Source organism: Chroicocephalus ridibundus, chromosome 3, assembly GCF_963924245.1.
Source record: "Chroicocephalus ridibundus chromosome 3, bChrRid1.1, whole genome shotgun sequence".
NCBI classification, from domain to species: Eukaryota; Metazoa; Chordata; class Aves; order Charadriiformes; family Laridae; genus Chroicocephalus; species Chroicocephalus ridibundus.
The window spans coordinates 33655982-33668200 of NC_086286.1; positions in this window are offsets into that span (position 1 = coordinate 33655982).

Below are 12219 nucleotides of genomic sequence, written 5' to 3' on the forward strand. Positions count from 1 at the left end.
TAACTGAATTGATTTTTGGGGCTCCGTTAGCTCATCCTGACTGGTACTGTTCTCCTTACCTCAGCCATGCTGTGTCACAAGGAAAGACATGGCCATGCTCCCTCCAGGAAGGGCGTGCCTATTAGTTAGAGATACGAGCTGTCAGATGTATCTGGTGAATAGGAGGGGGCCTGTTGGGAAGTGATCTCATTTGAATTGGCAGCCTAAGGGGCTATGGGCACAAGCAAGATCAGAGCAGCCTGGCAGTTTTCCCAAAGCCGCAGAAAAACTGAGCTGCAGTGAAGAGCCCGAGCTGCATCCAGAGTGGCTATCCAACCACACGTGCACGCACTCTTCCAAACCTGCGTTGGGTTACCACTGGGTCCAAGAGGAATATGCTGATGTGGCATAATTCTGAGAAGTTTCTGGACCGATCTGCTTCAAGTGTTTTTCTTTCTGGGGAGATGCTTACAGACCTAGGGTCTGTTTGTAACTTGGCAACAGGCAGACTGCCCATCCACATACTGCCTGCTGGCCTGACTGCCCCTCAGTCACAGCACGCCTTTATGCACACGGACAGTGCCTACTTCCTAAGTACATAATTTGTAGTTCTCTCTAAATGCTCAACACCTTGAATATCTAGGAAAAGGAGATCATTTTGAGAGTGGTACAACTCAGTCCACATAGCCTTGTACCCTGTCCGTAATGATAGACAGCAGTGCCCGCATAACAGGCTACACAAGAAAGTCCAAAGTAATGCTTTCCCACTGATGTCTGCATGGCTTCTGGCACTTGATAGCAGTGGGTAGAGTAATGGTTGGCAAGCTTCACCCTGTTTGTAAGATGATCCGTGTAATATCTTTCCAATTTCTGAAACTCAGTGGCACAGTGCTCACTGAATCCTGCCACTGGAGGTAAGCATGCACCTCCTTAATTCTCTGCCTTTGTGAGTAATTCAGTTTATAATCTGCATCTCAGTGAGCAGCCCCTCTGGAAGCTAATTAAAAGACAAACTGCAGCACAGATCATTAGTTTGCACATGGACCAGGAATGAAGGATCACTGTGGCCCTACAAAATTTGCAGCAGATGCCCAAACAAATCTCTAAGCAGGCCTAACTAGCATGCCCTGGCAACAGATCTTGTCTGTTAGAGAGCACTACTGTACCACAACTCAGGCAACAGCAATAGCGGTGGCTCTCTGTGATTTCTCATTGCGCAATGTTTCAAGTTCAAAAAAAAAGTAAATATGATTGCTAAGAACATACAGCAGGTAGCAAAATGTCATTCCAGACCTTTAACCTGCAGTAAAATTTTCACCTCCTTTCTAGATCAAAGCAAAAGGTATGCAACTGGCAGAAGTGACAGGGAAAAGTGACCAGCAGGCTCCTGGCTAGTAGAAGCTTCCACCTGCAGAAGAGATACAACATAAAAATTCGCATACATCCAGCTGGCCCAGAGTGGCAGCTCTCAGTGCCTGTCTTTTAATTGCTCCACTGAACACCTTTATATTTTTGCCCTGCTGCTCCCCACGTGTGTGAGAAGACATAACCCTCCACAGCTATTCTTTCTTCTGTCTCTCCATCACAGCATTCCTGCAAGCTTCCCTTGCTCTGAAACCTAGAAAAAATTTGAAACCCAGAGAGGTTTTCTGAGTCTTGCTGCTATCTGTAGCAATTTACGCTTCTGGTCCACTTCTCTCTCTTCTTCTCTTTCTTGTCTTGTGTTGATTTTGGAAGCTGTTCAGGCCAGGGACTGCTTTTTTGGTCTATGTGCACAACAGTTACACATCTCGGGGCTAGAATCTGGTCTGGGAAGATGGGTACAGCTTACAGCCCTCTGAAACCTGCAAAAATACAGGTGTCAGCCCTAGGGAATTTGTAGACAGAAATGGGCTCTCAGTGCCTTTTCATACAGTCAGGGGACAATAAACAGGCCAGCAAGCAAGGGGTAGAAGGTGAGTTTGTTATGACAAACTTAACAGAAATCTTTGGAGAGGCAGAGACATTGCCTTGCTATGATCACTGCTTCCTCAGCTAAAAACTCAGACTGGAGAGAGGGGAGAGGAAGAAAAGAAAACTTTGAACAGCTTGGATAAGTAAGTCAATAAATGACTGCTTTCTGTTGCCTAAGAAAGAAATACTTCAAGGAAACAGCCTAGCTGAGTGTCTACTAAATAGCAAAGAAGAAGAAGTAGAGAAGTATTTTAGTTGCTACTTCTCACAAGGGAAAATGACAGCGTTTGTGGAAAGAGATAATACGGAAAGATTAGGCTGATGTGGGATGGGGAAAGTGAACTGAGGCACTTTCTGTGAGTAATGTCAGAAAAGCAGGCAAAAAAGGAATCAGATTTGAATTATACTGTCATAAAGCTACAGTAACATAGCTGCGAGTCAGAACAGCAGGATTTTGTCTGTCTGTGTGGGCAAAGCAAGGCCAAGTCTCCAGCCAAGAAGGGATCCGTAGGAGTTAGTTAAGACTGCTCAAAACTGCTTTCTCTCACCTTTCCCATCCAGAACTTTCCTGCCACTGGTCTTGAATTCAAATGTTTGCTTTATCAGACCATATATATGCCCTGGAGGGAACCATGCATATGCCCTAGAACAGAGACAGGACTCAGACAAGGTGTCCCTGGAGCCAGAAGCTAGAAGGACTTTTCATGTTTTGAAGACAGTATAAATTAGTGATCATCTGCAAACCTGAATCTTTGTCGTTCACCAGTGTGCCCAGTGCCAAGATCAGATTGATTCTGCCCCAGTGTAAACTTTATGTACAGGGGGAGAAGAACATTTTCCTGTGGCAGCCAAATCCCCAGGTGTTTGCACCACAGGGACACTGCAAGAAGGATGAGTCTAGGAGACTCTGGCCTTGGACACCTTATTTTCCATAACCTTGCAACTTGTAAGATGAGTTATACCATTGCAAAGACGACATAAAAAGCTGTCGGACTGAAGTGTGAGATTATTTGACAGTGATATTTTTTACTGAGCTAAATGGTGACGCTAGACACAAAGCACAGAAAAAAGATGATGCTGTTCTGTTGTTAGAGCAATAGTAGGTCCAAATTTTCTATCATCAAGAAGGCCACAGCTAGAGATAGTTACAATGAAAGAGCATTTGATGGAGAAGCTTCTAAGCTTGGCTCATGTGCCAAATTCCCAATGAGCATAAATCAGTACAACCCCACTGAGTTCAGCGATGCTGATTTACAACAGCTGATAAATGAACTGGAAATGTTTCCTTTTAATTGGGACAGAGAGAGAAAAAAAATATCTCAGGGATACTCTTCTTTAGCTTTGCTAAGAAAAGTGAGAGTGTGTTTCCAATCCTGACAGTTGTTAGAGATGGCTCGATAGGACAGATTTGTGTCTGTGACCTATTCATACATAATCCACAAAAGGAGCAGCTTGCAAAAGCAGACCTTGGACTGAGTAAGGCTAAGAACAGAGCTATCAAATACAGAATGTCTCAAAACAAGCAATGAGCTGAAAACGTGCAGCCAGTTCAGAAGAGAAGTTTAAAACAATGATGTTTTCATTGCAGTAAACGAAAAGGGTCACTTGGCATCCGCCATTATAAACACACAAAATGCCATAAATCCCAAAAGTCTGAGCACATGTAATTGGTCAGATAGCAAAGAAAGCAGCTTGGACGTTGCGTTAACATAAGCTCCTTAGAGAAGAGGTTTAAAAAGGAAAATCATGAGTACAAGCAAATGGAGTCAATAAAGGAGAGCAAGAGAGACTGATGAAGGAGGTGACTCAGAACAGAGCAAGAGGTTGCTAGAAGAGACAAAAAAAGAGGCAGCGAAGCCACAGAATTTCAAAGGACAGACAGAAATCACATTCTGGTCTGTCAAAGGACAGACCAGAAATCACATTGGTCCATTTACAGGACCAGTGCCTTTGCTCTGTGTGAATGAGTTTTCTCCTGCCAAGCTGATGGAGGCACACCATAGCATACCAGCTGAGGGTCTGACTCAGTGCCTGGACATCCCCGGCAAGCTTTAAATAGCCCTCCCAAAATGCCTCCTGTCATGGTTTGTTTTAAAGCCATGGCGAAGCAAAATGGATAAAAGCAAGATGGTGGATAATGAGATGCTAACAAGGATTACAGTTTTTCAGAGGTTCTCGGAAGGCTTGCTCTGGGATCACAATTAAGTAACCATTCCCTAACTAAATTTTATGTGTTTGCACAACCCAGGGCTTATTCTGCCTCTCAGGATGCAGCCTTCAGGCTCAAAGGCTCCAGGTGAGACATAGAAACCCAGACAAAATGACCAGAAGTTATATACTCATCCTACGTCAATACTAGTGGTGCCATGAAGACTTTATGCTTCATTTTTGCTTTCTGTAAAGAATTAATATCTGGTAATACACCAGTGCATACCCATAAAATTCAGTAACATTTCAAGAGGTTAATGAAATATAACCTGTTTAATGTTGCCCCAGCCCTCTCAGGTGTCATGAGGAAGCCAAATGTTTTGTTAGAACTTTTAAAAACGCCATGACAACTAGCAAGGGAGATAGACTACCTCCACATCAGAAAATAACACCTTTCTTGCAATCTTATAAAATGCAACTATATAGCATAGCATACAAAGTATTCGTGGGCTGAAAAACTAATAAGGAGACATTTATTTGTGGAAAAAAAAGGTAGCTGGGGGGCCTGATTTGTATAAAAGTGCAGAATATTAAAAAACAAAACACCCTCCATCCCTCATCAAAAATGCCCCTTGTACCACCAGGGGACAAAACACATTATGCAGAAGTTTGAAGATTTGGTAATAGTTTGTGGCTGGAGAGGAAAAAAAAGAATATCAGGTATCACCCTGAAAGCCCCTATACCTTAGGAGCTATTTTTCCTAGAAACATTCACTGCCTTGAAAGCGGCTCCTTTTACGAGTTCTTGATGGTGTAACAAGAATTTGTCAGAGAAACTTTTCCTTCAGAATGTCGCTTTTTGAGCGGTTTGTGCTGAACATAAAAGCAATTATGTAGCTTCTGGATGCAGACACAGACAACTCGCTCTAATTTATACTGCTTGAAAACTAGATTTAAAGCAGTTTAAATAGAAGTGAAATCTGGTTTGCTGAGTCAAAGGAGTACCAACACTACCAAAAAAATGTTGAGATCCCATCTGTGTCTTCTCCCAAAGAGAATAATTACATTTTTTCTGCATATGGAAGGACTGAGAGCTAGCTTTGAAGGTGCAAAGAAAAATGTGATAAGCACAAAGTACAGAGAATCAAGCAGCGGCAAAGCTAAACTTCAGAGTTCAGGTAGGATCCTTAGTTCCTGTCACAGTCTTTTAAACCTTTACTATTTTTCCTTTCTCACAACATTCACAGGTTACAGACAGGGTCCAAAAATGCCTAACTAGACAAATTAAAAAAAAAAAAACACCAATCTTTGTACATTTGTGTAAAGTCAGAAAGTGTGATGGGTGGAGGGAGCTGTGCATCTCGGTGCTCCCTGGCTGCTGCTCCAACAGCTCCTGAGAGCCGCGGGAGTCACTGGAGCCTCCTCTGGTGCCCCGGGCCAGCTGCAAAGCTGGTTGAGTCATACCTGGAAGCACTGCTGCAGAGCTCAGCATCTCTTAGCCATGGATGCTGGGGTTAAAACAGCTTACCCAGCAGTAGGTTATGTACGTAAGACTTGATGACCCGTATCAGATCTTCATACTCCAGAATATTAGCTTTTAAAATAACCTGTAACACTTCCAAGTAATTGTTTATATGCTTGGAATGGAAAAGAAGAATTCGAGGATAAGTGTACCTGAATTATGGTCTGCAGTAATACCGGCTTCCAACATTGTCCTACTACAGAGGAGTCTGCCTTGCACATGTAAGCATGAAGAAAGCTGCAGCTGTTCAACTATCTGCACCTGAGCCTTCAGCTGAACATCGTTAAATCCATTACACTTGCCACCTGGCTGAGCCAGGAAAGGAGAGAAAGCAAAGAGGTATCTGGGATGATAGACAGAACGTACTTTAGCGCTGAGTTGAAGCAGACAAAACATTTTATGTAAATTCACTGAACTGAAAAACTTGCGAAATATCTCCTGATCTGGGGAAACACATTTTGTTCATAAACCGGTAGTAGATGACCATAAAAAGAATGATAACCAGGAAAATAATTCAGTCGGTGGAAGCTGCCCCTCCTGTTGAAAACCTATTCCCAGAGAAAATTCCTGGCTAACCCTTTACTCCACACTCTTGGAGGCAGGTGTTAAATATGCATCAGACCTTCTGGGACTTGCAGTAAGAGGCTCAGAGCAGGCAAGATAAAACGCCTACAAGGGAAGAAGGGATTGTGCTATTCCATTGAGATCACAGCCTCTCTCCGAAGAACAAGCTCTCCAAGTCATGTTGAAGCAAGTTTCACAACCAGACCAGGTGTTTGTACAGCATTTAGAGGGGAGGTGATGTAAAGAGCATCTTATGATCTGATTTACATCACTGTCTCCATCTTGCACTCATTTTGAAGTTTTTTTTCAATTCACTGTCATGTGAGGAAGTAGACAGTACTTTAAGCCTACTCCAACCATTCTTTATTATTTTTAAAAGAGTTTACTTTTTGAGCTAGGGATTCTCTCTGAATACACAGGTGCAGATACAGCCAGCTATGATGAGCAAAGATGACTAGGACATCAGCAGTTGCTTCTATTATAATATTAATTATTACTTTAATACTACCATACTATATAACAGCATTACTATAATACTATTATATTAACTATAATAGTAACTGCTATTATAATGGCATTAATAATGTCTAGGGCAACAAATATAATAATTATACCCATTACTGCTGCAAAAAAGTGGTGGCTTAGTGATTCTAATGCAAGGAATCTTCCCTACCCCTCCTCTCCCCAAGTAAGTCCTGCGAAAGCAGTGTAATTTTTTAGCAGAAAAGGCCCATTGAAGTCAGCTCCCTGATTGTTCCAACTTGAATATGCAGGTCTTTGAACCAGAAACTTGATTATTATATTAATAGAAAGAAGGGGAAAAAAAAAAAAGGTCTTTTTCAGCACTTGATGTGAGACAGAAGCACTGTTGCACGGGGAGTATGGTTCCTAACTCAACGAGAGCTGGGAGTTGCTGCCTGGCACGATGGTGTGACCTCTCTGATCAGGGCTGATGGGAGGCGTCTTGGTACCAAGCACCACTTGCCAGCTCTTGCTGGATTCCCCCGCTGAATGAAAATGGGCAAGCTGTGTCTCGTTTCCGTGCCAGTTCGAAACTGAGCAAGGGCTAGAGGAAGGTAAGGCAGTGCCTCAAAAGAAAGGTACCACTCCGTTTCTGCAAAGGGAAAAACCTCTGCCTTGGCTACAGTCTGCCCCAAGGCCTGCAGGTCCTGCTCAGTTTGGAGTCAAGATGTCACCCACCAGCTGCTTGACAATGTGTTACCTCTGGGCCAGGGAAGGGATCTAGTTTTCCCCCTGTATTTTGTCTGATGGTAAGAATACCTCTCGTTGTGTGAGACACAGCACTTATACTCTTGGCACTGTGTTTGTGAAATGCAGTCCACCACGTACTGCAGGTTGCTTGAGGACTTATATTATTGTCATATAAAATTAAAATATTATCCTCTCTACATTCCTGTTCCACTTCCCATTCCATTCCTGTTCATAGGCTGCAATCCGAGCTGGGTAGCTGATAGCGCCACGCAGGGGTCAAGAGCTGAGTGTGTGTTTGGAAAGAGCTCCGTTCCCTCCACTCCGTATCCTGCTGGCCAGAAGGCACATTGCCAGAGCAGAGAAAGCTTGAGGAATGCTTTATTGCCCTTGTCTAGGCTACAGATAATGAGGAAGGCCTTTAGTCTCCAGGGCTGTCAATCTGGCAACTTTTCATCTGCATTAAAATTGGTCAAAAGATTTTTTTAAAAGAAAATATAATGAGGGGATGCACTTAGGAAAATGAAAAGCTTGGCTGCTTTTTTATCACTTCTCAGGCACTTTGTATCCTTCTCTGATGAGAGCTATTGTCATTCAGGGCAGCTCATCGGCTCCTTGTGCTGGGAGCAGATATGGGCTTGGCACCTTCTTCCTCTCCTGGTGACAGCCAGATATACGCTCTGCTCATTTCCTCCCCGATAAAGCTTGCCATCCTGCTTCGAAGCTTCTCATATTTCATTTGGCTTGTCAGATAGAAGCCCCTGGTACACTCCACTCATGGAGATTATTTTTTTGGTTTGGCATTATAATAGCAACAGATATTTCTGAGTTGCCTTCCCCTCTTCCTCACTCTCCTTGTTCCTGGGTAAGCGTACGGCTGCTGTAGCCCCTTTCATCCAGGGCTCTTCCAAGTGCAGTTACAAGTGCTGATTAAGTCTTGCTGCTCCCTTGTGTGACCTGTGGGTGTTATTCTCATTATCTGATGGTGAAACTCAGGTCTGAAGAAATTAGTGGCCATATTTCCAGAAGCAGTGACTGTCTTCTGCTTCTGTGGTGTGGTGGTGTTGTTATGTCCAGGAATGATGTGACTGAGACTACCAAGCTAATCAATGATTGCTGCAAGTAGTAAAGGGAGCTAGGATTTCAAAGCCAGATGCCCTCCACTGGTACAATCTGTCTTTTTTGGTTTCCTTAAGTGCTGCCAATTTGCATGTGAAGGGAAAGAAAAGGGGAATGTGTTCCCTCCTATGAAATAAGCCAGAAAGAATGATTGTGGTCCTCCAGAGGGACAGCTCAGTGCACATCTCAATGGAAATGGATAAGTAAGGTCTGGCTGCAGCTCCAGTTACTATGGAAGGAAAGTTCTGCTTGGAGAGCCATGGAGATATCAGATCTTTGCGTGACAAATAAAAGCTGTGCCATGTGGCAGGAGAGGAGAAAACAAAGCCCAGGGAGTTAGCATTACCTGTGTATATTATCACATCTACAGAGAAAAGAAAAATGGCTGGCCATTTTGGATTTCCTGATAAAGTTATTTGATGGAAAAATGTTATATACCAATCACCACTGGAACATTTCTACTCACAACAAAACTTTGCCTGGAGTGGAGGAGGAAGTCCCCTCAGGGCGTTCTTTCACCATGTGTTTGAGACTGCAGTGGGTGCTGGCCCATCTGCAGGCAGGACACCTCAGTCCCTTGCTACAGGGACTACAGAGGAGTCTGGAATCCGCCTCCATGCCAGCCTCAGCCCTTGTGTAGAATAAGACATCCTTGTTTCACAGCAGTTTTGCTGCAAAGGTAGAAAAAAAATTGTGATTGTGAGCCTAACAAAGAGTACGGCAATAAAGGGCCTATAAGAAGAAACACATAAGCTGTGTAATTAGGATAAGCCCCTTCCCTGTTAACAAGTTCTGCTCCACAATTATTCAGTCAATATGCTGTCAGATTATAAAAAGAAACTTTTCCAGGATGGTTATGGTGCCCACACTATCACAGAGATATATTTACGCTACCGTTCTGATTTGATTTAAGCTCCTAACATGATTACCAAAATGCTAGGTGCTCAAGATGTGACTGTTTGAGATGCAGAGCACCTGTATTTCACAATAAAGATAGAGTAGATAGAGCTGAGGTCAGTTTGGGTCATTATATTTGGCTTCTGTATCACTGAGTTGTTTGTCCAAGCATTTATCTTGCAAACACACTCAGAGCATTTTCTGTTTGTTTTAATGCAAAGGGCACCGTGTATAGGCCTGAAAAGATGGGCATTATTTTCCTGTCTGACCTGTCTGCACTCTGTATGAGAGAAACTTTCTTCATTACCGGCACATCAATTAGCTGACGGATCACATCAAGAGTGACAGGACTAGACAATAAAAAGAAAGTAATCAAACCAGGTAACAGTCCCTTTTCAACGGTGCCACTGTTTTTTCCTGTCTGTAAAGCTGGGACTTTCTGAAAGGGCTACTCAGCAGTCCATTAAGGAGAAGTATCTCTTCCATCATTAAAGTACATTTCAAGCCACTGTATGGCAGAAACCAGACTGTCTGAGCTCGAGAGAATACCAGTCAATCAAAATGGGGAAGAGCTGCTAACCGAAGTGTCAGTGACCATGCTGAATGGGTTGGGAGCTCTGGCCAGGAGCAGTGCCTGCGCTGGGTCTGCCAGCCGCAGGTGAGCTGAGTTTCCTTCCTGCTGGGGAGGTGCTGGGGGATACCATCATCACGGCCAAACAATCTGATAAATATCCATTTTTCATCTTCTCCTCCTAACTACTGTCTTCTCCTTCCCTGCCCTGGAAACTCTCTTGCTGAGCATAGGGAGCAAATATAATTAAAAAACCTTCGCCAACTTTGTAGAAGAGTGTAGGGTTGTAAGAGGTAATACCTTTGAGTGATGCAGCTGCTCCAACAATATCTGAATGTAAAGTCTGGATTGTCTGTAAGAGTAGCTGCCACCTTACATTTAGCTGCAATTACAGCACAGAGACACACACACATGCACACACTGTGCTCTTCCTGAAAGATTCTTGGTTTTTTCCTTCTTGTTTTCCAGGTTTCCTCTTGACTGAATATTGAGAGGGTGTTCAGTCTGTGTCTTTCTGTGTCCATATAGTGTTGGACGCTACTGCAGGGCTGTAGCTATTGGAATGCAGGTATCTTACCACTCTCCATGGTGGCTTTCCATGGAGTCACTTGTTTAATCTATTGTTTTTCCTCAGTCCTTCTTGTTTCCCTTGCTTGTTGGCACATGCCAGTGGGGGAGGACAGAAGAAGGCAGAGCCCTCAACTCTCATAGGAGCAGGATATAGACATAGAAACTGCCTTGCTCTCCAGGCAGGCTGCCAGCCCAGCTCCAAGATTTCCCAGCTGCTGCAGTTCAGACTTCAGCAGTTGTCAGGGATGAGTGACTTTGGAGTCTGGGTCCTGGCCAAACCACCCCAGGCAGCTCATTGCACTAATCCAAAACTGTAATTGGGAGGTGGGAGGGGACAGTGAGAGAATGTCTTATCCCCACCACAGCCCTGAGTTTTTGTTAATTTAGGATTATAAGAATAATGAACAAACCCAGAATCCTGCCTCCTTTATTTAGTTAGTTTGGGGGTTGTAGCTAGTAATCCATTATTGTCTGTGCGATGTATTCCCAGTCCAGCCTCTTATCAGAGGTGCTTAGCTATGCAGCGCACATAAGGATGCCCATCGGTATTGATATATAGATTCCCAGCACATCTATTGTGTTTTACATGCTTTGCAATTAGCTTTTGCTTTATCTATTGTGTGCCTACCTCGCTGTATGTATGCCAGGAAAAAGAAACCACACTGTGGAGGGGGGAGAGAAAGTCTGAAGAATTACTGAGGGAAAGTGGTAAGCAATTTGCGCTCTGATGAAAGCAGTGCAGGACCAGATCCTGCCAAATACTGTTGCCGTGGAGAGCAGCAGTAGCTCCGCACTGCCCAGGATGAAGCCCATTGCAATGAAGCAACACTGGGAGCTCAGTAAGGCTTGGGGAGAAGCTGGGGTGTCCAGGATAAAGCAATACTAACCCTTCAGCTACAGTGATGAGACATCTAGGAGAAGAAGAGAGACATGAATGGACAAGACAGGGAATTTTTCCTGATGCTCTGAAATATGCCGAATTTAGACTGCAGGCAGGTTGTATCCATGGAGGCAAATAGTCTGGCAGGTAGGACTAAGAGGTCACTCCTTCACAGTCACTGCAGATTTCCCCTGCAGACACTGCTCCCTCCTCTATCCACTTGAGCACCCAAGTTTCCCTCACATGTGCTGCTTGTTGCAGCTGTGGGTCCTCAGGGCCTCTGCCAGTAGGTCTGCCAAGTGAGCCTCAGCCCCTCTTGCTGGGCGCAGCTTGCTGTTTGCTCACTTTCACAGAGGAGGACCCAGAAGAGACACGGACGTGGGCAGGCACTCTCTGGGCACACCAGTGGGCTCTTTCCAACACCAATGTGCTCCTTGGATATACCGCACTTCCCCAGTGGGCACTTCACAGGCTTCATTAAGCACATGCCCCTTCCCCATTTGTGCTCTTCTCTCAGTAAAAGCACATCTCACGCTCTCCGTGTTCTGTGAGATGAACTAGACATCACTGAAAAATCCAGGCCATACTGATATATGGAAGGGTCAGACTTGGGTTGCAATTTTAGAGGCGTAGTCCAATACACCACAGTTATCTAAAAGTCTACTACCAGAACCTCACTGAGTTAAAAAATTCACTGGACTCCAAGGAGTTTGATATCGGTAAAGGGTCTGACTGCCAGCCTGGACTCTCCTGGGAGGCCACCCTTTCTGCTGTGCTTTGGTGCTAAGACTGCTCCTGGGAGCACTG